The 23,552-nt window shown below is 42.0% G+C and overlaps 1 protein-coding gene across 7 annotated transcripts in view; it reads left to right on the top strand.

The window, feature by feature from the left end:
* Positions 1-5,224: 5,224 nt before the first annotated feature.
* The window catches only part of SEC16B (SEC16 homolog B, endoplasmic reticulum export factor), a 65,827-nt gene continuing 47,499 nt past the window's right edge, over positions 5,225-23,552 (top strand). For 2 of the 7 annotated variants that reach the window (XM_069546140.1, XM_069546139.1), the window contains exon 1: positions 22,753-22,916. The gene's annotated coding sequence lies outside the window, so the exon portion shown is untranslated. Of the gene's footprint in view, positions 5,338-22,646; positions 22,917-23,552 lie in introns of those variants that run through there. The other 5 variants (XM_069546142.1, XM_069546144.1, XM_069546146.1 and 2 more) reach the window with 5 other exon arrangements.

Here is a 23,552-nt window from a genome sequence, read left to right as displayed (position 1 = left end):
CCTAGGTCATGGCTAGACCCCCAACACCGGGGACAGAGCCTGGCACCCACTAAGCTCTCCAGTGACTGAAGACATGAATGAATGAACGAACAATAACAACAAAAGGATCTATGTTGTCTGTTTTTTTATTTTGAAAAATTTTTATTGGAGTATATTTGGTTAACAATGTTGTGTTAGTTTCAGGTGTACAGCAAAGTGAATCAGTTACACATATACCCATATCACTCGTTTTTAGATTCTTTTCCCATATAGGTCATTACAACTGTATGAATATTGCATACAGTTCCCTGTGTTATACAATAGGTTCTTATTATTTATCTATTTTATACATAGTAGTGTATACATGGCAATCCCAACCTCCCAATTTACCCTCCCCGCCCCCCCCCCCCGCCCCCCTACCCCTATCGCCTGGTAACTATGTTTATTTTCTCCATCTCTGTGTTGTGTGTTTTTGAACTGCTGCCTTGGGAGACAGTATAAACAATGATGAAACATTTGTAGGCCTGGATTCAAAGTCTGGGTTATCCTTGCTGGCTGTGGGACTTCTGAGCAAACTGCTCATTCTCTGTGAGTTTCAGTTTTCTCATTTGTAAAGAAAGGAGCAGAACTTCTCCGTCAGTGACACATGGAGACATGGGTATATGGGGAGAGTGGCACGCTGGGAGAGGCATGGGAGCTGCCTGTGCCTTCCTATATACCTCGTTCTGTGCGTCTCTCCTATCTGGCTATTACCAAGTTCACCCCCTTCCCCCCCAAAATCAAGGTAGATCATGGACCTAACTGTGAAAACTGAAACTGTGGAGCTTCTAGAAGAAAACATTGGAGAATATATTCATAACTTTGGGGCAGGCAAAGATTTCTTTCATGAGATCCCCAAAGCACTAACTTTAAAAGAAAGAAGAATTGATAAATTGGACTTTATCACAATTAAAAGTTTCTTCTTATTAAAAGACAGCTAAGAGGGAGGAGGGATAAATTAGGAGCTTGGAATTATATATATTTGTATATATCTGAATCACTTAGGTGTATACCAGAAACTAACACAACATAAGAAATAAACATAATAAATCATAACATAGTAAATCAGTTCAGTTCAGTTCAGTCACTCAGTCATGTCCGACTCTTTGCGACCCCATGAATCGCAGCACGCCAGGCCTCCCTATCCATCACGAACTCCCTGAGTTCACTCAGACTCACATCCATTGAGTCAGTGATGCCATCCAGCCATCTCATCCTCGGTCGTCCCCTTCTCCTGCCCCCAATCCCTCCCAGCATCAGGGTCTTTCCCAATGAGTCAACTCTTTGCATCAGGTGGCCAAAGTACTGGCGTTTCAGCTTCAGCATCACTCCTTCCAAAGAAATCCCAGGGTTGATCTCCTTCAGAATGGACTGGTTGGATCTCCTTGCAGTCCAAGGGACTCTCAAGAGTCTTCTCCAACGCCACAGTTCAAAAGCATCAATTCTTCAGCGCTCAGCTCACAGTTCAGCTCTCACATCTATACATGACTACTGGAAAAACCATAGCCTTGACTAGACAGACCTTAGTCGGCAAAGTAATGTCTCTGCTTTTGAATATGTTATCTAGGTTGGTCATAAAATAAATACATAGTACATATACAACATAGTAAATCTCAACTAACACAACATAGTAAATCAACTATACTTCGATATAAAAAGACCTTAAAAAAAAAAGACAGTTAAATGAAAAGGCAAGCCATAGACTGGGAGAAAATATTCCTAATAAATATCTCTAACAAAGGACTCAGATCCAGAAGTAGAACTCCTATGAATCAATAATAAAAAGAAAAAAATAAAGCTTAAAATGGGCAAAAAAAAAAAAAAAGAAAAAGAAAGAAAGAAAGAAAGAAAGAGCAATAATAGGAATTACTCCTTAAGGCAGCTGCATGGATTGTGTAAAATTAGTCTAAATGCTTTTAGCTGTAATAATTTAATATCTATTCACAACAACCCCTGAGGGAGTTATTATTAACCCCGTTTTACAGATAAGAAAACTGAGACCCAGAGCTATTCAATGACTTACCTGATATCAATGGGGCTAGAGAGTGGCAGAGCCAGGACCTCAGCTTGGTAGTATGGCTTTAGAGCCCACACATATTGTATACTACCTCTGCTCAAAAACCCTTTGCTTTTTCTCTCCTGGGAAGTTTAAGATGTTTTCCCTTCTCATAACTTAGGCTTGGACATGAGTTTGAGCAAACTCCAGGAGATAGTGAAGGACAGGAGAGCCTGGTGGGCTGTAGTTCATGGGGTTCTGAAGACTCGGACATGACTTAGCGACTGAACAACAGCAACTTAGCCTTATGGTGGGTAAACGCTGAGACTGGACTGTCATTAGACGTAATTTAATTTAAGGGATGGAGCTTAAAATCCTTTCAAGAGGAAACATTTGTGCATATTGTGGTCTGCTGTCTGCTGTGGTTCACCGACATCTGAGTTAATTCCTTGAATCTGCTGGTGAAACTGTGAAGTAGGTGCCTATAAGAAAGCATGTATTTGGGAACATAGCAGTCATTGCATTTTCTCCTTTTTATTCAGTTGTTCAGTTACATATACACAGGTCTATACCTTTTCAATTTACTGGAGATGTCTGAACCAAGGAAAATGCTAGTTTGTGAAAATATGGGTATACTTTTTGCATCTTTTCCTAATGTGTCTCTTTTTAAGTGAGGGAAGTGTGTGGAAAGTTAGATTGGCAGATTGTCTTTGGATCAGGGTCACAAGTCCCATGTAAACTAAGGCCCAGTATCGTCCATAATAGCCTGAGCAGTAGATGTGTTCTCAAACAGGAAACCTCGTATTTTGAATATTCTTGCCTATCTCTTTTTGCATCGATTCCTTTTCTTCTCATCCTTGAAATTGCCTTAGGTTTATTTTCCTCTCATCTCTTGTAGCTGACATTACCCATATGGCATTTATTTACATCTGCTTTTTACAGATTTCTGTTTGTATCCTTCATTTGTCTAGGTGAGTGAATATTAACAAGATAACAGAGCTTAAACTAATCATAAGACGAGATGGCAAATGCAGGTCATATTTAAGTATTCTTTGCATAAATCTAAGGAGGTGTTCTTTGCATATAAAGCAAGAAAATGGTAATTATGGGTGTCTTCTCTAGTTATGACAAATCAGGTTATGTATGATCTATTCTTAATATTTGCAGCACAGTGTTGTGAGATGATCTCTGAGAGCCAGAGCCCTAAGTTCCACTGTGTGACCTTGGGCAAGTTATTTAACCTCTCTCATCTCTAATTATTTCTACCTAAAATGATGAGGTGAATTCAAGATCATCTTAGGTTAAAGTTTTTTGGCCTCTACTTTGGATTATTTTTGTAATTGAAAGTAAGGAACAACATTTATTTTTTTAAAGTTATTTTCAAAATATTTCTATAATTAAACTATTTTATCTAAATCAGGTCTTTTTCTCATTTAAGTTTAAAATTGAGAGCTTCACCCATTCCAGAGTAGTGAATATATACACACAATATATGCTTTCTGATTCATACACACATCTACTTAATACATAGTCTTTATGGTGATGGGACATCTTGAATTTTCTATGATTGTACCAATTAAAAAAAAATTCTGTGGTGTTTCCATATAAGTAATTTTACATCCAAGTACATTCATATACCTCATTTCATTTTAATTCAGAAAATGTGGCCAGTGAATACGTAGTGACCTTGCCTGTAGTTTAATTATGTAAAATATGTTGGTTGTTTGGTCGCTGATCAATAAGAGCTTATTTCTCAATTTCTGGCTTTGTTGCTAAAAGCAGGGACTGACGGGTCCAACAATTCCAGCTCCCTTTTCCTCAGGTGGCATTTTCCCAAATGATTCCTGAGTCACCCATAGAGGAATAATCTGAGGCAGTATGGGCTACAGCCCTGTCACAGCTCTGTGTGTGGACATGCCATAGAGCCCCCCTCACTGCACCACACATCGTGGGAAGGTGTGAAGATATGACCCCCCTCTGCTGTCCGTCTCAAAGGAGAGGAGGGCCATGTGAGGTCTGGGCTACAATAGTGTTTTACATTTCTCTTTGGCATGGCTTGTCTGCTCCAGATAAGCGCAAGAACATCTTCAGAATTCTTGAGTGTATTTGGAACGTGAAGGAAAAAACCCAAATCTATTTAAGATTCAGCAGAGGGCCTCAGAAACAGAAGAGCTCAGGCAAGTTACCACTTGTCAATAATTTTTACATAACAGAAGCAGTTTTATTGCTTGTTCTGATTATATAAAGAAAAATTTTCTTTGAGACAGATTGAAATACATATAAAACTATAGAGAATAAAATAAAAATCATCTGGAAGCCCACCACACTAAGATATCTAATTAACACTTTTGTTAACTTCCACACACTTCTCAAGTATACATGCCATTCACATACAGATACTTTTATATACATGGGATGTAATAAATGCTGTTTATTGTGAAGCCTTTAAAAAAATCACATCCATCCCTGGTCGTTGTCCTTGTATCGCCTCCCCCTCAAACAAAGCAAATATTATTAACTGCTGGGTATATATATCTTTTATATACTTTTATCTATATAGATACATAGTTATATATAACCACATATTATAATATATATGCATATATTATAGCATATGGGATAATATTATACTTTTCACTCAATTATATGTCATAGAAACCCCAAACAGAATAACATTATACCTTTTTTATTTTGGCTCATTGATGTTTCATAGAAACCCCTTCAAATCAACCCCTTCAAACCCCTTCAAATTATATCTCTAATTCATTGTCATTAGATACCTGAATATTCCACAACTTAAATGTCTCATAATCCATTAAAAAAAACTCTCTATTTATGAGCATTTACTTTTTCAGTTTTCTGCCATTCCAAGCTCCTAATTTTTTTCAGCTCAGGCTCATAATTTTTTAACTTCCTAAAATCTATGATGCTGTCTACAAATCTAAATTTTACTTTCTTCACTTGAATTTTTTTGGTCAGTTATTAACTTGCTATCATGATTGTTTAGAAAGTCATCATAATATTTAGGTTTCTTTTGGAATTCTCATTTAGATACATGAAAGGGTCTGCGATTTCTTTCTGTAATTCTGTTATAAAAGAGGTAGTACCCAGACCTTCTCAATATGGTGGTCAGATCATGTTTCCAGCCTCAGGATCTACATATAAATCATTCCGTCAGGAAACTGTTGCTGAAGCAGAAAGGTTCTGGGCAGCTGACGTGGCAACACAGCTTACAGTGTGTGCCAGTTGTGAGGAACAGCAGGCTGTCATGTTGGGATATAGCAGAAGCAGCAGCAGCAACTCCTGATTTAGGGGCAAAAGATGTAAGTACTTACTTTGACCATTAACCAATTAACACAAAGCAAACTCAAACTGAAGAAGGCTAAGAGGGAATTCAGTTCCCACTAGAGACCCTTTAGAAGATTCATTTGAGAAACATTTGGTCTTAACCAGAGTAGAAAGTTTTCAAGCCGGCACATGGTTTTCAGCAGAAGGGGAAACTCACAGGGTCTTGTTTGAAAAAAACAAGCTTTAACTGTGGCTAACGCCCCTTTCAAGTCTTAACTCCTCCAAGGACCTGCATACTCTGGCAGGGGCTGTCCCCTGTGGGATAGAGTGCATTGCTAATGTGCAAAAAGGACATGTGATTTCAGCAAAGATAAAAATTTTAGGCAGGTTTGGTTATGGGAAGATCAAAGGAGGCTTAGCACATAGAGTGTTTGAGGGAGGGAGAGAGCCTGCTAAATATTTAAGGTGGATTCAAACTGGTGAAAGCTAACTTAGAGGCAGCGGTGGAAACTTCTATTCTCAAGCTATATAGGTGACCAGGGGCATGGGGCCTGCCAACCCAATGACAAATGAAGCCCTGGCACGGATCCTTACCTTGAGCTGCTGTTCCTGAGACTGCCACCCTGGAAATCATGTCTGGAGTTTCTGGTATTTTCAGAGTTTCTAAACCATATGTTTATGTGTTGGTGATTTTTTTTTCCCTGTTGAGATCTTTTACTCTGATGTTCAGCTCTTTATAAAGCCTCACAAAGGATCAGCAGTGGTCCACCCTAAGTGTGGTTAACTTACTAACAGGTATTTCTGATGGTTACCTCTATGCTGGGGGTGCCTAAGTGAACAAGATGAAAGAGGTCTCTGGTCCAATAATGTTTGCTGCCCAGCAGGAAAAGCAGATGTTATGAGAAGAGGCATGAACAGTGGGTGGGGAGTCAGGAGACCTGAATTCTGGGCAAACCATATGGCACTCTGGGCTGCAGTTTCTGTGCTATAAAATGAATGGGTGGGAGGGATAACTGTCAGTAATTGATTCCTTATCTACTGTGAGTTTTCCCCTTGCTGAACAGCTTTTTACCCAGCATTGAATTTGCTCCATGTCTTATTTGGGAATGAGTACTTTATTTATGAAATAAATTTCACATGTCATCAACTAGGCTTTATCAAATTGTGATTTTATTTTTTTAAATAATTTTATTTATTTATTTTTTGGCTGTACTGGGTCTTCTTTGCTGCGTGGGCTTTCTCTAGCTGCACCAAGCGGGGGCTACTCTCCAGTTGTGATGTATCGGCTTCTCACAGTGGTGGCTTCTCTTGCTGCGGAGCAGAGGCCCTAGGATGTGCCGGCTCAGAGGTTGTGGCTCCTGGGCTCTAGAGCAGAGACTCAACAGCTGGGGCACACAGGCTTAGTTGTTCTGCAGCACGTGACATCTTCCTGGATCAGGGATCAAACCCGTGTTTCCTGCATTGGCAGGCGACTTCTTTACCACTGAGCCACTAGGGAAACCCAAAATGTGATTTTCTGTGACCTAAACTTGAAGGATCCTTTTTGGATGGGTGCACATATAGTATGATATTGGTAGGAGGAAAGATTGTTTCTGAAAAAGGTATCTTTAAGGTAGTGATTCCACACAGATTCATCTTAAATATCTATTTCCAAATGGTTATCGATTAGAACTTTTCTAACTGCTGCCGATTTTTGAGGAGCAAAGACACAAGAGCCTGGCACTAAGGAAAATGAAATTTCTTAAAATAGGTGTGACCCACAGGCTACAGCTTGACAGAAATTAAATTGAATCAAGAATAAGTCAGGCTGTGCTTCCAATAGAATAGGGAAAAAAAAAACCTACCACAAGTGACTGTGTGTTACGTCCTCAGCTTTCTGAAACCCAGCACCATCAGCTCAGTCATTTTTAGCTTTGGAAATTGTGGGCGTCTCATTAACATGTTTTAATAGAATCTGAAGGATAAGATCAATTTCTTTAACATAATTAGTATGCATATTTCCCCCATCAGCCTTGCCTAGCACCCACCTGGGCATTTATATGTCCCTTGCTGCCTCCAGCCCTTCTCAGTGGCAGAAGTGTACTTCCTGACCCAAGTAATCCCTTCTCCTGGGCTATGAGCTCTATGGCCTCCTAAGGGACCACACCCATCACTCATTTCCCTTGTTCCCCCATCTCTTTAGCTTCTCTTTTACACTGGCTTTCCACTCCACCATAGGGAAAAACATATTCAAGTGTCTCCCGTTTTATACCAACCAAGCAGCCAGCCAATAAACAACCCTCTTTAATGTTCTACCCCCTTTCTCACCATTCCACGAACCCTATGGAATCCCGCGGATACTTTCAAGCTCCTATGTAACTGGATCTCTTACTGGTTTTATTCTCTTTACCTCTTCCTATGTCTTGATGCCTTGGTTTCCTTGATGCTGTTCCAACTCTGCCCTCTTAGTCTTCATGAACTTCTCTTTCTTTGCCTTTTACCTTTAATTCTTCATCTTATTTGTTATTTTAAAGTCTGTGCTGTTCCTTGACAATGTCATTCATGTCCATGACTTTCATTATGACTTGTGTGCTGATAACACGTAAATCAAAACATATACAAATCTTCAGGAAAGAAGCAACATATAAACAAATAAATACCACCCACCACACATTTGCGTCCCTGCAGACTTTTCTCAGGAGCTCGTGACTCATATTCACTGTCCGAGACAAGTATACTGGTATATATACTCCCCTGAAAGGGCATTATCTTCCTCTCTAATTGAATATGGTGCGTCACCAGAGCCTGTCCAGCTGGGCTTCCCCTCCATGCCTTTGAACTTACTGATTCCTCTTCTGGAACCACCCCCATGCTTCAATTCACCTGATTAAGTCCTAATTATCCAATAAGGTTTAATGCGTTTTTTCCTTCCTCCTAGGAAGATTTGCTTGAGTTGGTTGCCCTTCTGTGATCATATAAGAAGCTATGTAACTTTTATCACTTTTATCTAAGGTGATTATTTTGTTTGCCTTTCCAGCTGATAGTGAAAACCTAAAAAGCAGAATTATATTCTTATTCCTGTGTCCCTAATGTCTACAACAGCATGAGGTACATACTAGTTATCCAAGAAACTATTATAGATTGAATGAATGGTGGGCCAATGGCTGCCTGCAGCTCCAGGTTGCTATTCTATCATCTCAGTCAATCCAGTGGGAAAACTTATTTCCCAGCAGTTCAAGCATAAGCTCGGGGAGCATGCTTTGTAGACATGTCCCTGGACATGTGCTAACTACCAAATGAATCACTTCAGGCAGGGAGCTGCAGGACTCTGTCATGTATGAATTTGGTGCCCATTCTTAGAACAGGGATGGGATCAGTCCTATCCATGCTATATAAACTGAGAGAGGGCAGGGAAGCTCATCATAGAAAAACAAATGATTTATTACCAGAAGCTGGAGGAAAGGAGGCAGGCAGGCAGTAGTAGCACATGTCTGCCACATTGTGTGCAAACAATCTGGATGCTAGGGACAGCTAGGGCTACGCTCTGCTCTGCATGCTGGCGGAGACAGCTAGGACAGTCTCTTCAGTCTCAGCCCTCATCACTGCTGTCTTTATCCACTCAAGCTGCTATGATGTGATACCATAGACTGGCTAGCTTACAGACTGCAGTAGTTTATTTCTTATGGTTTTGGAGGCTGTCAAGCTGAAGGCCAAGGTGCTGGCAGGTTCAGTGTATGGGGAGGGCCTGCTTCCTGGTTCATAGATAGCCATCTTCTCACTTCTCATATCTTCTCACTTGTGTCTTCACAAGGTGCATGGGATCTCTCTGGGGTCTTTTTTTCTGGGGGGGGGGGTGGTGGTTTATAAGGACACTAATTCCATTTATGAGGACTCTGCTTTCCTGACCTAATCACCCCTCCTCCAAAGTCTCCACAAATACATCAGTCTGGGGATTAGGTTTCAACATATGAATTTTGGAGGGATACAAAAATTCAGCCTTAGCAACTCTTTTTTGCATTCTAGGCTCCAGCCACACGAACGTAAAACCTACTGATGATGTGCTAATGCGCAGGTCCTCCTTCACCTCGGAGCCCTTATCATATCCATCCTCCTGCTGGAACACCTGCTCTCTTGCTATCCCTTCCCTTCTTCCAGATAAACAGACTCGCATCCTTCCTGGGTGTGAGCCTTCCTTCATGTGATCTTCACTGAGACGTCTTTCTTTGCTGGGAAGACTCCTCTGCCTAGGTTTGGCACCTCTGGGCTGTGCTTCATCTGTCTCTTACTGCCATCCTTTCCTAGCACTGATCACTGGAGTTGCCTGTTAGCTTGTCTGTAGTCAACTCCAGGAAGATAAGGAACAAACTCACCTCGGTCACTTCCTGTGGCCTGCACTTAACACCTAAGACAGTGCATGGCACATAGTAGGCACTCAGTAAATACATGGTAAATGAAGTACTCAGCTTCTCACCCATTTCTTGGTTGTTAAACAGGAATTGGGATTTTTTGGGGTTTCTTCTACATAGTCCTGGGACTTAGCAGCTTTATTAGAGAAACCGTGGAGAGTCAGCTTGTGCAGGAGAAAATATTCTTATTACAGTGAATAATGAATCATATGTGTTTAAAATATTATTTACTGAATGAAGGAAATAATTTTTAAAAATTCTCCCGGGGTGAGGCTGTATACCCTAGTCAGGTTCATTCAGTGACATTATCCCTCTAATGAATGTCATTTGGACCAGCGCTAGGACATGGTGTCGCAGTGTCACGATGTCATGGACCATAGAGAGTATTCATCCTTAGTGGAAAAGGAAGTATTCTCAGGAGGTTTGTACAGAAGCTATGTCGCAGAAGCAATGTTGAGCAAGGCAGTAAGTATTTTCTCAGCATGCAGAGAATCTATAACATCCATATATGGACAGCTCCCAGAAAATAATGAACTTTGGCCATCTCCCTTTCTATGACTACAGACATTTATTCTTAGAAAAGAAACTTCTCCATCAGCTTGTCGTGTCCTTCAGTGTCCTCCAGAAACTGAAATCTGAGCTTTGTTTTTTGGCATCATAAGCGGCTCCTATGGAAATTGTCCTGGTGTGCTAAATTCAGCATTAGAACAGCACTCCTGGGGATCTTGGCTTTATCTGTAGTCACTTATTCCAGGCCGAGAGAACAAGAATGTGAGTGCCACTAAAATGTGTGTATGCACTCATGCTGTGCACACATGGGCTATTTCTGTATGTGCAACAGCGGGCAGAGGAGTAGAACCAGCAAAATGGTATGCACCTTTACTGACTGACAAATGAGACAAGGAGGAAACACAGAAGCTAATCTTTGAGTTTCTATTTTTATGAATATATATTCCCATATGTATGTCAAGTTCAATGAGCCTATTTACAGTGACTGATAACTTTGAAGTATGGAATGGGTATTTAAATAATTGCAATTTTGTATTAAATATGCTTGCATGTGTGCTAAATTGCTTCAGTCGTGTCTGACTCTTTGCCACCCCACAGACTGTAGCCCTCCAGATTCCTCTGTCCATGGGATTCTCCAGGCAAGAATACTAGAGTGGATTGCCATGTCCTCCTCCCGACTCAGGGATCACACCTGTGTCTCATATCTCCTTCGTTGGCAGGTGGATTCGTTACCACTAACACCACCTGGGAAGCCCGGTATTAAATATTTCACATGGTTTTTACTAACCAGTACGCTTTTCTGAACAAAGCCTTGAGTAGAGGTCCTGTAATTGATTTTTTTGCCACTTGATGACTGATACTGACACTGCATGAGTTTGGTGAAATCTCTTACCTTTTCTGGACTCACTGTCATTGCCCCTAAACGGACAAACTCTGCCAATACCCCTGGGTGATATAAATAAAGAACCAAGGATGCCTGTCTCAGGGGAAGACAAGCTATGAATGCAGTGGATTGTGATGATGAGAGAGAGAGAGCAGGAGAAAAATTAAAAGCAATAACCCAAGATTAGATTTGAAGCCAATGATAAAGGCTAGCTAAGATAAAGGCTACGAACTACTATGATAAGAGAACCTAAGAACTTACACTCTGAACAGCCCAGAAGGGAATGCTCCTGCTATGATCTTTTACACAACGACACTGGCAACAAGCACTGGCGAACACTTCCTATGTGCAGGCACCATGCCAAGTGCTTTTCCTAGCTCGTGCATTCATCTGGCATCAGATATTCACTGAGCACCTCCTACATGCCGTGAACAGTACATTGTCTTACTCACCCAACAACAGCCTTGTGAAAATATCTATTATTATGCAATCACTTAACAAATCAGAACACTCAGGTTAAGTAACCTACTTGAAGTCTTACAGTTAGTCAGGGGAGGCTCTGGGACTCCAATCCAATTCACACCGCAAAGCCTGAGCCCTTAACCATTGTATTGTATGGTACTCATGAGCTTTGCCTACAGTTTAGATTGTCACGCCTTTAACAGCAGGTAAGGAACCTGGAAGATGATGCTGTGAAAGTGCTGCACTCAATATGTCAGCAAATTTGGAAAACTCAGCGCTGGCCACAGGACTGGAAAAGGTCAGTTTTCATTCCAATCCTAAAGAAAGGCAATGCCAAAGAATACTCAAACTACTGCACAATTGCACTCATCTCACATGCTAGTAAAATAATGCTGAAAATTCTCCAAGCCAGGCTTCAGCAGTACGTGAACCGTGAACTTCCAGATGTTCAAGCTAGTTTTAGAAAAGGCAGAAGAACCAGAGATCAAATTGCCAACATCCGCCAGATCATCAAAAAAGCAAGAGAGTTCCAGAAAAACATCTATTTCTGCTTTATTGACTATGCCAAAGCCTTTGACTTTGTGTGGATCACAATAAACTCTGGAAAATTCTGAAAGAGATGGGAATACCAGACCACCTGACCTGCCTCCTGAGAAATCTATATGGAGGTCAGGAAGAAACAGTTAGAACTGGACATGGAACAACAGACTGGTTCCAAATAGGAAAACGAGTACGTCAAGGCTGTATATGGTCACCCCGCTTATTTAACTTCTATGCAGAGTACATCATAAGAAACGCTGGGCTGGAGGAAGCACAAGTTGCAATCAGGATTGCTGGGAGAACTATCAATAACCTCAGATATGCAGATGACACCACCCTTATGGCAGAAAGTGAAGAGGAACTGAAAAGCCTCTTGATGAAAGTGAAAGAGGTGAGTGAAAAAGTTGGCTTAAAGCTCAACATTAAGAAAACGAAGATCATGGCATCCGGTCCCATCACTTCATGGGAAATAGATGGGGAAACAGTGGAAACAGTGTTGGCGTGCTGCAATTCATGAGGTTGCAAGGAGTCAGACACGACTGAGTGACTGAACTGAACTGAAGGAACCTGGAATACAGAGAGGCAGAGGTTTATGGCAAACCTCTATTTAACAGGCACTGTGGTGTTTTGCCATAAATGATTTTAGTCTATCTGCATCACAGCCCTGTGAGGTACTTTTTCAGTGCAGTTCAGTCCAGTCGCTCAGTCGTGTCTGACTCTTTGTGACCCCATTTCCTGCTGCACGCCAGGCCTCCCTATCCATCACCAACTCCCAGAGTTTACTCAAACTCATGTCCATTGAGTCGGTGATGCCATCCAACCATCTCATCCTCTGTTGTCCCCTTCTCCTCTCGCCTTCAATCTTCCCCAGCATCAGGGTCTTTTCAAATGAGTCACTTTGCATCAGGTGGCCAAAGTATTGGAGTTTCAGCTTCAAAATCAGACCTTCCAATGAATATTCAGGACTGATGGACAGGGAGGCCTGGCGTGCTGTGGTTCATGGGGTCACAAGGAGTTGGACAAGACTGAGCAATTGAACTGAACTGAACTGATTTCCTTTAGGATGGACTGGTTGGATCTCCTTGCAGTCCAAGGGATGCTCAAGAGTCTTCTCCAACACCACAGTTCAAAAGCATCAATTCTTCGGTGCTCAGCTTTCTTTATAGTCCAACTCTCACATCCAGACATGACTACTGGAAAAACCATAGCCTTAACTAGATGGACATTTTTTGGCAAAGTAATGTCTCTGCTTTTTATTATGCTATCTAGGTTGGTCATAGCTTTTCTTCCAAGGAGCAAGTGTCTTTTAATTTCATGGCTGCAGTCACCATCTGCAGTGATTTTGGAGCCCCCCAAAATAAAGTCTGTCACTGTTTCCACTGTTTCCCCATCCACTTACCATGAAGTGATGGGACCAGATGCCATGATCTTAGTTTTCTGAATGTTGAGTTTTAAGCTAGCTTTTTCACTTTCATCAAGAAGCTCTTTAGTTCTTTGCTTTTTGCCATAAGGGTGGTATCAGTTGCATATCCGAGGTGATTGATATTTCTCCTGGCAATTCCAGCTTGATTGATTTATCTTGTGCTTCATCCAGCCCAGTGTTTCTCATGATGTACTCTGTATATAAGTTAAATAAACAGGGTGACAATATTCAGCTTTGACGTACTCCTTTCCCTATTTGGAACCAGTCTGTTGCTCCATGTCCAGTTCTAACTGTTGCTTCCTGGCCTCCATATAGGTTTCTCAGGAGGCAGTTCAGGTGGTCTGGTATTCCCATCTCTTTCAGAATTTTCCAGAGTTTATTGTGATCCACACAAAGTCAAAGGCTTTGGCATAGTCAATAAAGCAGAAATAGATGTTTTTCTGGAACTCTCTTGCTTTTTTGATGATCTAGCAGATGTCGGCAATTTGATCTCTGATTCCTCTGCCTTTTCTGAAACCAGCTTGAACATCTGGAAGTTCACGGTTCACGTACTGCTGAAGCCTGGCTTGGAGAACTTTGAGCATTATTTTACTAGCATGTGAGATGAATGCAATTGTGCGTTAGTTTGAGCATTCTTTTGACATTGCCTTTCTTTGGTACTTTTTAGACTTTATTTTAAAAATGAGGAGACTGGGACTGATAAGGTTGGAATGACGGTTTTCCAAAGGCACATGGCTGAGAAGTGGCGATGTTAAAACTAAATCCAGATTTCAATTCCTATTTCCCTTCTCCTGTGCCTTTGCTCCTTCCCAAAGTGCTTGAGGGAAGGAAATTGCACAAGGAAACATAAATGGGTTGGGGCTGTGAAACCTAGAGAGAAGAAGGCTAAGCGGCATGACATTTCCCTCTATTTGAGGAGTTTAAGTGAGTTTGAGTCATGTATGTGTGTTACCATCAAGGAAGAGTATCTTCATTTTTGAAAATATTTATTTATTTGGCTGCATCAGCTCTTAGTTGCACAGGCTTAGGAGTTGCAGATTGTGGCCTTAGTTGCCCTGTGGCATGTGGGATCTTAGTTCCCCAACCAGAGATTGAACCCATGTCCCCTGCATTGGAAGGCAGATTTTTAACCACGGGACCACCAAGAAGCCCAAAGGGAGAATAATTTAACTCTAAAATATTGAGGTGTGTTTCTATAAGGAGTCTGAGGACTTACCAGCTGGAGAACAAACACTTCCTGCCCCAGGTAAAGCAAGAGAGTCATTGGCCACCTAGGTACTCTATAGAGTCTTATGTAAGAGAGAATTTTTATCCAGCAGTGGAAAGCTTGGAGTGCTACAGGTCTGGAAATCAAAGAGCTGTATGCCTTGGCCTGAGTCTCTCTGGCTTAGACACTTAGACATCACCTGCATGGATGGATTCCTTCCAGAGATTCTTCCCAGCTCATCAATTATGTGTCCAAATGTCTGCTCTTGTTCAAATGTGTCTCTCAAACCTTTCCATCAAATGGCAGGGAGTGACTCCTGGGGATGCAAGGTATGTGTATGTGAACATGTGTCTGTGTGGGATGTGTGTGTACCTGTTTCGGTGAAAGTATGAAATTTTTTTGAAGTTTTTCATGTTTTGTTGTAAAAAGTAATACAGATTTGAGTTTTATTCCATTATATTCCATATTATAATATTTTTGTTTGTTAAAAATTAAGGTAATATTTTAATTTGCTTATAAAATAAAATTAGTGCTGATCCTGTGGCATCCTGACAGTGGCTACAAGTTGTCCAGTGTGAGAAGCATAGGACTGCGTTGTCAGGAAGTTTCTAATTCTGAAGTTCTTACCTTAACCCATCGTTTTATGTCATACGTAGTTGTGTGACATAGTCTCTCAATTTTTCCCTGATCTCATGGTTCAGTGGGGACACTGGGTTAAATGTAGAGGAGGAGCTGTGGATTTCAGAGCAGTAATGGATAACCAATTAATTCCTGACTGATGACTTGTACTGAATGCTTCCTGAGCACTTTATAGCATTTTCAGGGAAATGGTAACAGTTAACATTTATTGAGCATTTAGTATACATCACATTTATAGTTTTTTAATCTAAAAATGTACCCTTAAATTATAGCTCTCTGAGAACGGTTCTGTTATTATCGTTCCCATCTTATAGAGCAAGAAAAGGAGATATAGAATAACTTGCCCAAGTTCACACAGCTAGCAGATAGTGGAGCTGAAATTCACACTCAGCTTTATTCTGTCTATTTCCAGTTGGCTTTGGGGGCTTGGAGGACTCTCCCAGCATTTATAGCCTTTTATTTCATTTAGCAGGTGTGTGAGTCATCTTTGCCTGATGGAAGCTTGATGTGGGGTTAAAAGTCAGAGCAGTATCCATCTGCCATCCCACTCATCCAGGTTCAGGGAGCATCGATAAAAAGGGAAGGGTGAGAAGAGGAGAGACTGAGGCCCCATCTCCTTCACTTCTAGGGTAAGAGCGACAGTCCCAGGATTGGCATGGGTAGCTCATGCTGCCTGTGCCAGGTTAATTGTCTCTGGACCTTATACCAGGTTTTCCTGGCACATGTCCTTGCTGATAATGGAACTGCTGACAGGCATGTGCTGCTATGCCTGTCACCTGCCACCCAACCCTCCTGAAGAAGGAGGTTTAACCCTTGGTTGCCAATCCCTGGCTGAGGCCATGAACTCCATATCTCCAAGGCAGACTCCAGGGGCTGGATTTGCTGGAATCTACAGGCTGCTCTGTGCTAAACCTTCTGCTCCCCGCCCCGCCCCTGACTGCTTCCTGGAGCCAGCACTATGAGATGCTAGCTGACTAAAAAGCACTTCATTGTATCAGATGTTTTTGGAAAGTCTGGGGTCGCCATTATCCAGTCATTCCCCTTTAACTGAAGTTTTACATTTTGAATCATGATTGAATGTTTTTCTTTTGCTGTCTTATTGGAGAGGCCTCTTATGTATTTCTAGGCACCTCCCTTAAACAAGGTATGCACAGAATTTGTGTTTCTGTCTCATTTATGCCCTATGTGGCGCCCCTTCCACCAGTCTTCAGTCAGTCCCCTTAACTCACTGCCTTAACATTGCCTTTTACTTTCCCTAGGAACTCTCTGTCAGAGTTTAATTCTATACTCAGGCTGGGAAAACTACTGGATACAATCTGCAGCCGAGACTGTTGCTATACATTTCAGAGGTCCATTCATCTATGGATGAAGTCTTTATTGTGCTTTGTCACACACCAGATGCCGTGCTAGGCCCAGTGGTCATAGCATGGACAAAACCCCAGATGCTCAATATCCTCATGGAGCTTCAGATCCATCCAAGGGACCAGTCACAGCTGCCTTTCCTGCCTACTGCTTCCTCTGAGGACATGTTCCTGTTAAAGCCCACTCCTGTTTTCCACATTGGCCAATCCAAACCATCACCATATTTCTCAAGTTTATCAACATAAGTTCACTTTGATCTCTAGCAGTCTATTCTGCAGAGAAGTCTCAGTAAGTACCCAGTCCCTTTTTGAACAGACTTGTCTCCATCCAAGCCTATCTTCGCCGCCTTTATCTCTTTCTAGGAGGAAAAAATGCCCTTTCTTTAAGCTAGGCTTAACTGTTACTTCTATACTTCCGTATGATCAGCCTCTTTTGAGATTTAGTCCTTCAGTAATTTTGTTTCTGTATCTCCAATCTCCACATGAATCAGCATTTAACCTTTTTCATCTTGTCCACACGAAGCCAGTTCTTCAATCCTGAGTGCTTCATAGTAGTCCTGGCTATTGTCCCCTCTTCTTCATACCCAGGCTTCTCAAAAGAATAATTCTTACTGTCTCCTTTTACTTACTTCCCATTTGCAGCACAAGTGATTTCTGTGTCTAATTCCTCACACCATTGACTGTATTTCCAAGGAAATTGTTTGTGTCGTGATCATCAAACCTCCTTATTGGCAAAACCAGTGTAGGGAGAATACTTTCACTGTTGCCTCTTTCAATGTCTCTCCTGCATTTGGCATTGTCGATGACTCTCCCATTTCCGAAGCCATCCCCTTCCCTGGCTTCTGGGACACCATTCTCTCCTGGCTTTCGGCCCACCTTCATTATTGTCTTTCACAGGCTCCTCTTTCTGTGTCCAGCTTTTCAGTATCTACTGCTTCAATGAACTGAAAATTTCTTTAGGGAAAGGATTATGTTATTAATCTCAGTGTCCCCAGTGCAAGTGACAATGCTGGGCATGGAGTGGGTGTTCAATAAAGATTTGTTTCGTGAATGTATGACTTCCAGAATCATCTTTCCAGAAGAGCAGATTGTGCGCAGCCAACCAATCTTGGAAGCTTTGGGGACTCACTGCTCTGTTTTAGCAAATTGGGTAAATAATTAATTACTGCTATGACAGGACCACATTTGGATATAGTATTGATTAAAAACCATGTTAGTTGACTTTGTCTTTGAAAACAAGTTTATTGTAGAAAAGTTAGAAAACTTGAACAGCTAGAAGAAAAAAATAAAATCATCCATAGACCCATTACCCAGACAAATAATTACTGGTCATCTGTTGGCATAAGGCCTCTCAGTTTGTTTCCTAAATTTTTACTTTCAGAAAAGAAATGGGGTCAAGCCTGGAGAGTATCTCAGCCAATGAGCTGGCCTTTATAAGGCTCACCAGTCATTAAATCCTAGTGCTCAGGGATTCATGGCAAACCTGACCTGGATCTAGGTGGGTGTTCACATCTAGCAGCACTATTATGGTGGGAAGAGATTAGCTGCAGTATTAGCAGCGATGATGCTTTTATTAGATAGATGTCAAACTAGGACATTTGCACCTGGTTGAAGCAAGATCCTCTTAGTGGTCTGGTATCTGGAGAGGAAGGCAGAGAAAGGAAATTCACAATTAGTAATTGACCAGGGCTCCAGTTCCAGGGTTCGACTTCCCTGGTGACTCAGATGGCAAATCATCTGCCTACAATGTGGGAGACCCGGGTTCGATCCCTGGGTCAGGAATATCCTTTGGAGAAAGAAATGGCAACCCACTCCAGTACTCTTGCCTGGAAAATCCCATGGACAGAAGAGCCTGATAGGCTACAGTTCATGGGGTCACAAAGAGTTGGACATGACTGAGCGAATTCACTTTCACTTTTCTTTCCAGTTCCAGTGGACAGTTGGCATACAGAATAGAAATTGGGCAAGAGGACAGGACACTTGGGGAAGGGAAAAATGTTAAGACTATAACTGTTTCAGCATATGAGAGCCTATGGGCTCATGTGAGGGCCCTGCAGTCAGGACTTGAGGTGACAAGACCAATTTTAGCCCAACTCCTGTCGGGGATGAGCTGCTAATGTACTGTCAAACTGAGTGAATTTTGTTAGAAACCAGGAAGACTTGAGCCGCCAGGTTGAAAGACTTAGTAACTGTTGATTTATGGGGCTAGGGAAGGCAGGGACTGATAAATCCCAAACCTTTTGGAGTGCTGAAACCCCATACAATCTGTTTCATTTCATGACCCATATAACTGTGGTATGCCATATGTCTACATAAAATAATTAAAGCTAATTAAAATTAATTTTGGTTGGTGAGTATATGAAGAGTTTCATAATAACTCTTGAGATGACTGGAGAGGCTTTGGGATGTCACAAAAGGAGCATTTGCAATAATGGGGCTAGATGTTTAACCCAGACGTGTGAGATGAAAGCTAGAAATAGAATGACAATTCTGTGGTTGAAAGAACACTGGACTAGGAGTTAGGAGTTGTAACCATTGTGCCGGGAAAGTGATTATCTGAAAACAACAACAACCTGGTTTCACAACACTTGCCAGTTTCTGTGCTGTAAATACCCCCACTGTGGTGGACTTCAAATTATCAACAGTTTTACTGTTGGCTCCCATAATTCTTGAATAATTCATAATCACACTTTGGTAAGCCCAATGCAAGACAAGTCCCGTACATCTAGATCATCTTAACTGAGCTTCTAGCTAGCTTTGTGATGTTGACTAAATCACTTTATCTCTCTGGATCTGGTTTTATCACCAACCAAATGAAGTTGCTAAAATAACCTGTAAGGTCTTCCAAAGCTAACATTTCAGTGACACAGCGGTGTTATAGGGCAGGGCTGGGCTGTGCTGTGCTTAGGCGCTCAGTCATGTCTGACTCTTTGCGACCCCATGGATGTAGCCCTTCAGGCCACCTCTGTCCTTGGGGATTCTCCAGACAAGAATACTCGAGTGGGTTGCCATGCCCTCCTCCAGGGAATCTTCCCAATCCAGTGATCTAACCCAGGTCTCCTGCATTGCAGGAGGATTCTTTACAGTCTGAGCCACTAGGGAAGCCCAAGAATACTGAAGTGGGTAGCCTGGCCCTTCTGCAGAGGATCTTCTTGACCCGGGAATTGAACTGGGGTCTCCTGCATTGCAGGCAGATGCTTTACCAGCTGAGCTACCAGGGGAGCCCTTGGGGCGAGGCTAACATCATGTTATAAGCCAAAAGAGTTATATCAGATTTTCATGAATGTTATTGTGAGATATTGGGACACATAATTTGACATCTGAGACTGTGTTGTAATCAACCATGTTCTGATTCCTGTGGTCATTGTGTGTGTCCTTTTCCAATACCTCTTACATGGAGGATTAAAAATGACAGGTTATTAGTGAGCCAAGCCTCAGAGCCCACCAGTGGGGTTAGAAACCACGACCCAGAGTCAGAGAATTCTACATTCAGCTGTCATGACCTCAGAATCAGTTGAAGGGCTGTGGCAAAGCTTTTTCTTAAAACATTAATTAATTAATTAGGCTATTTCAGGTCTTAATTTCAGCATGTAGGATCTTCCTTGTGGTGCATGGACTCCCTAGTTGTGGCACTCAGGTCCAGATTGCTCCATGACCCGTGGGATCTTAGTTCCCTAACCAGGAATTGAACCCTTGTTCCCTGGCTTGCAAGATGGCTTCTTAACCATTGGACCACCATGGAAGTTCTCTGTGTCATAATCTTATAGCTTAGATACCTTAGCCTATCTGGTCATGAGATCAACCGTGGACTGTTAGTCCAGGCCTTCCCTGGACTAATAAACAGCATGACAGGTTAATTTGCTCAAAGATTTTTGATGACAAGGACTGTGCCCTTCATATTTATGTGTGTCAAATCCTAACACATAATAAGGACTCAGTAAGTGTTTGTTGAAAGAAAGGATAAACATCTGAGCCTTTTTAGAACAAATTCTGAATTTGATTTGTATTTTCTCCCAGCTCTATTGAGATGTAATTGATGTATAACATTGTACACATTTAAGGTAGACAGCATGATGATTTGCTAAATTTTAAAACATTAATTCAAAGGTAGACATGAGCTTCTTTGTGTTCACCTGAAGAAATTTATTTTTCAAACAAGAGAAATTATTTTCTTGTTGTAATAGAAACTTCTCAGTGCCTTCAATTCAGTATTGAGCATTTAAATTTGCCTTCCATCTGGATAATACAACTGATGCACAGTCAGAATCCAATGGTGAGAAATTCGAATGAGGAAAACATAAACCAGCCATTTACTACCCACCAGTGAATACTCTGGGCTTCTCCAGTGGCTCAGACGGTAAAGAATTTGCCTGCAATGCAGGAGACCTGGGTTTGATCCCTGGGTTGGGAAGATCCCATGGAGAAGGAAATGGCAACCCACTCCAGTATTCTTGCCTGGAGAATCCCATGGACAGAGGGGCTGGGTGGGCTACAGTCCATGGAGTCACAAAGAGTCACACACGAGTGAGCAAATAACACACACAGTGTGTACTCTGCCTACCTCAGCCAGTAGAATTAGATTATCTCCTTTGAAACGAAAATAAATACTTATTTATAAAGCATACATAATTATATATCATTACCAACATTTAAAGGCATACCTCATTTTATATCGCTTCACTTTATTGTGCTGTTTTACAGCCTGAAGTCTTGGGGCAAAGCTGCGTTGAGCAAGTCTCACGGCACCACTTTCCCACAAGCACTTGCTCACTTTGTGTCTCCACATCACATTTTGGTAATTCTGGCAATATTTCTCTTGTTTTCTGTTTCATTTTGTACACTGGCAGTATTTTAGATTTTTCCATTGTGATCGTATTTGTTGTGGTTATCTGTGATCAGTGATGTTTGACATTACTATTATAATTGCTTTGGCAATTTTTAGCAGTAGAGTATTTTATATTTATTTATTTGTGTTTGGCTGTGTCAGCACCTAGTTGTGGCTCGAGGGCTCAGTAGTTGTGGGTTTAATTGCCCTGTGGCATGTGGGATCTTAGTTCCCCAACCAGGGATCAAACCTGTGTCCCCTGCATTGGAAGGCAGATTCTTAACTACTGGGTCACCAGAGAAGTCCCCAAGGATTTTAAAATTAAGGGATATACATTAAAAAACCTTGTGTTCTTTATTTACGTTTGGCTGCACTGGGTCTCTTTTGCTGCACGTAGGGCTTTCTCTAGTTGCAGCGAGCAGGCTTCTCATTGCAGTGGCTTCTCGTTGCAGAGCATGGGCTCTAGAGTGCAGGGTCAGTGGTTGTGGGGCATGGGCTTAGTTGTCCCATGGCCTGTAGAATCTTCCAGACCAGGGATCAAACCTGTGTCCCCTGCATTGGCAGGTGGATTCCCAACCACTGGACCACCATGGAAGTCCTGCATTTTTTGTATTTTTTTAGACATACAGCTATTGCACACAATAGACTACATATCATGTACAACGTAACTTTTACATGCACTGGGAAACCAACAGATTCCTATGACTCACTGTATTTCAGTGGTCTGGAACTGAACTTGCAATATCTCTGAAGTCAGCCTGTGGTCCTCATGATGACCCTTCTAAGTTAAGTGTTGTTATTTCTCTTTCAGGGGATCTTCCTGACCCAGGGTTCAGACGCATGTCTCCTGAGTCTCTTGCATTGGCAGGTGGATTCCTTACCACTGAGCCATCTGGGAAAACCCACCTTGTTATTCCTCTTTCAGAGAAGAAACAGAGGTTGAGCAATAGAGCCTCCCGTGGCCCAGACAGGAGTTAACAACGCATAGGTGGCACTCTTCTCCCCAGGCCAGGCTGCCTCCGGGCTTTCTGCACTTCCTCTCCTTCGGGTCTCTGTTCTTTGTTTGCTGTGCAGGTTTGGATTCTTTCACATGTGCAGGAACCTGGCTCAGCCCACTACCAGGCAAACAGGAGCAGCAGCCTCTGACTGGGTTCTGGGCAAACACGCCAAGCTGGGTCTGGACGAAGGAGGGACTGGGCTGTACTTTGCCCTCGTGAATCAGCCCATGGAGGCTGGGCAGTTGCAAAGGTAGCTGACAGGCTGTAGATCTGAGAGCCAGGTAAGTCTGGGTAGATGTGGCACCTGGACTTTGACAGTGTCTAGAAGGGGAGAAGACACTCCTGGAGCGTGCGAAGGGAAGGTGGCGGCTGTCAGAGCAGGTGTGTGGGGACTCGGGCACCCTTGTAGGCTTTGTCTTGGCTGTGCTTGCTGTGCTGTCAAATTAGGAAAGGCAATATTGACCTCAGTGGGGCCAGGAAAGGTCATTTATGTGGATGTGTGAGTATGACTTGTCCCTGTGCATGCAATGCCTTTATTTGGAGTATCTTAAGTGCTTTTCATTTGGGGTCCTTAATTGTAACCTGAGCCCTAACAAGCTGGTATTGATATCTTGGCAACAGAAATCAACTGGAGTTGACTTTGGTGAAGGGAGTGGGTAATGTGTCTTTGCAGTCAGAGAAGGGCTGTCTAGTGAAAATATCTGGGGATGAGGTGGAAGAGGCTTTCATCTTCTTTTTTTTTTTTTAATAGGTTTTTTTTTTTTTTGCTGTGGACCATTTTTAAAGTTTCTATTTATAAATTTGTTTCAGTGTTGGTTCCTGTTTTATGTTTTTTTTTTTTTTTGCCATAAGGCATGTGGAATCTTAGCTTCCTGACCAGGGATTGAACCCACACCCCCTGCATTGGAAAGTGAAGTCTTAACCACTGGACCACCAGGGAAATCCTGAGGCTTTCTTCTTGTTGAGCTTCCTTGTGTCCAAATGCTTTCAAATCCCATAGGCCTCAGGAAGGACTCA

Source organism: Ovis canadensis, chromosome 12 (genome assembly GCF_042477335.2).
Source record: "Ovis canadensis isolate MfBH-ARS-UI-01 breed Bighorn chromosome 12, ARS-UI_OviCan_v2, whole genome shotgun sequence".
Classification (NCBI taxonomy): Eukaryota; Metazoa; Chordata; class Mammalia; order Artiodactyla; family Bovidae; genus Ovis; species Ovis canadensis.
This window is presented reverse-complemented; position numbering and strand designations above follow the sequence as displayed.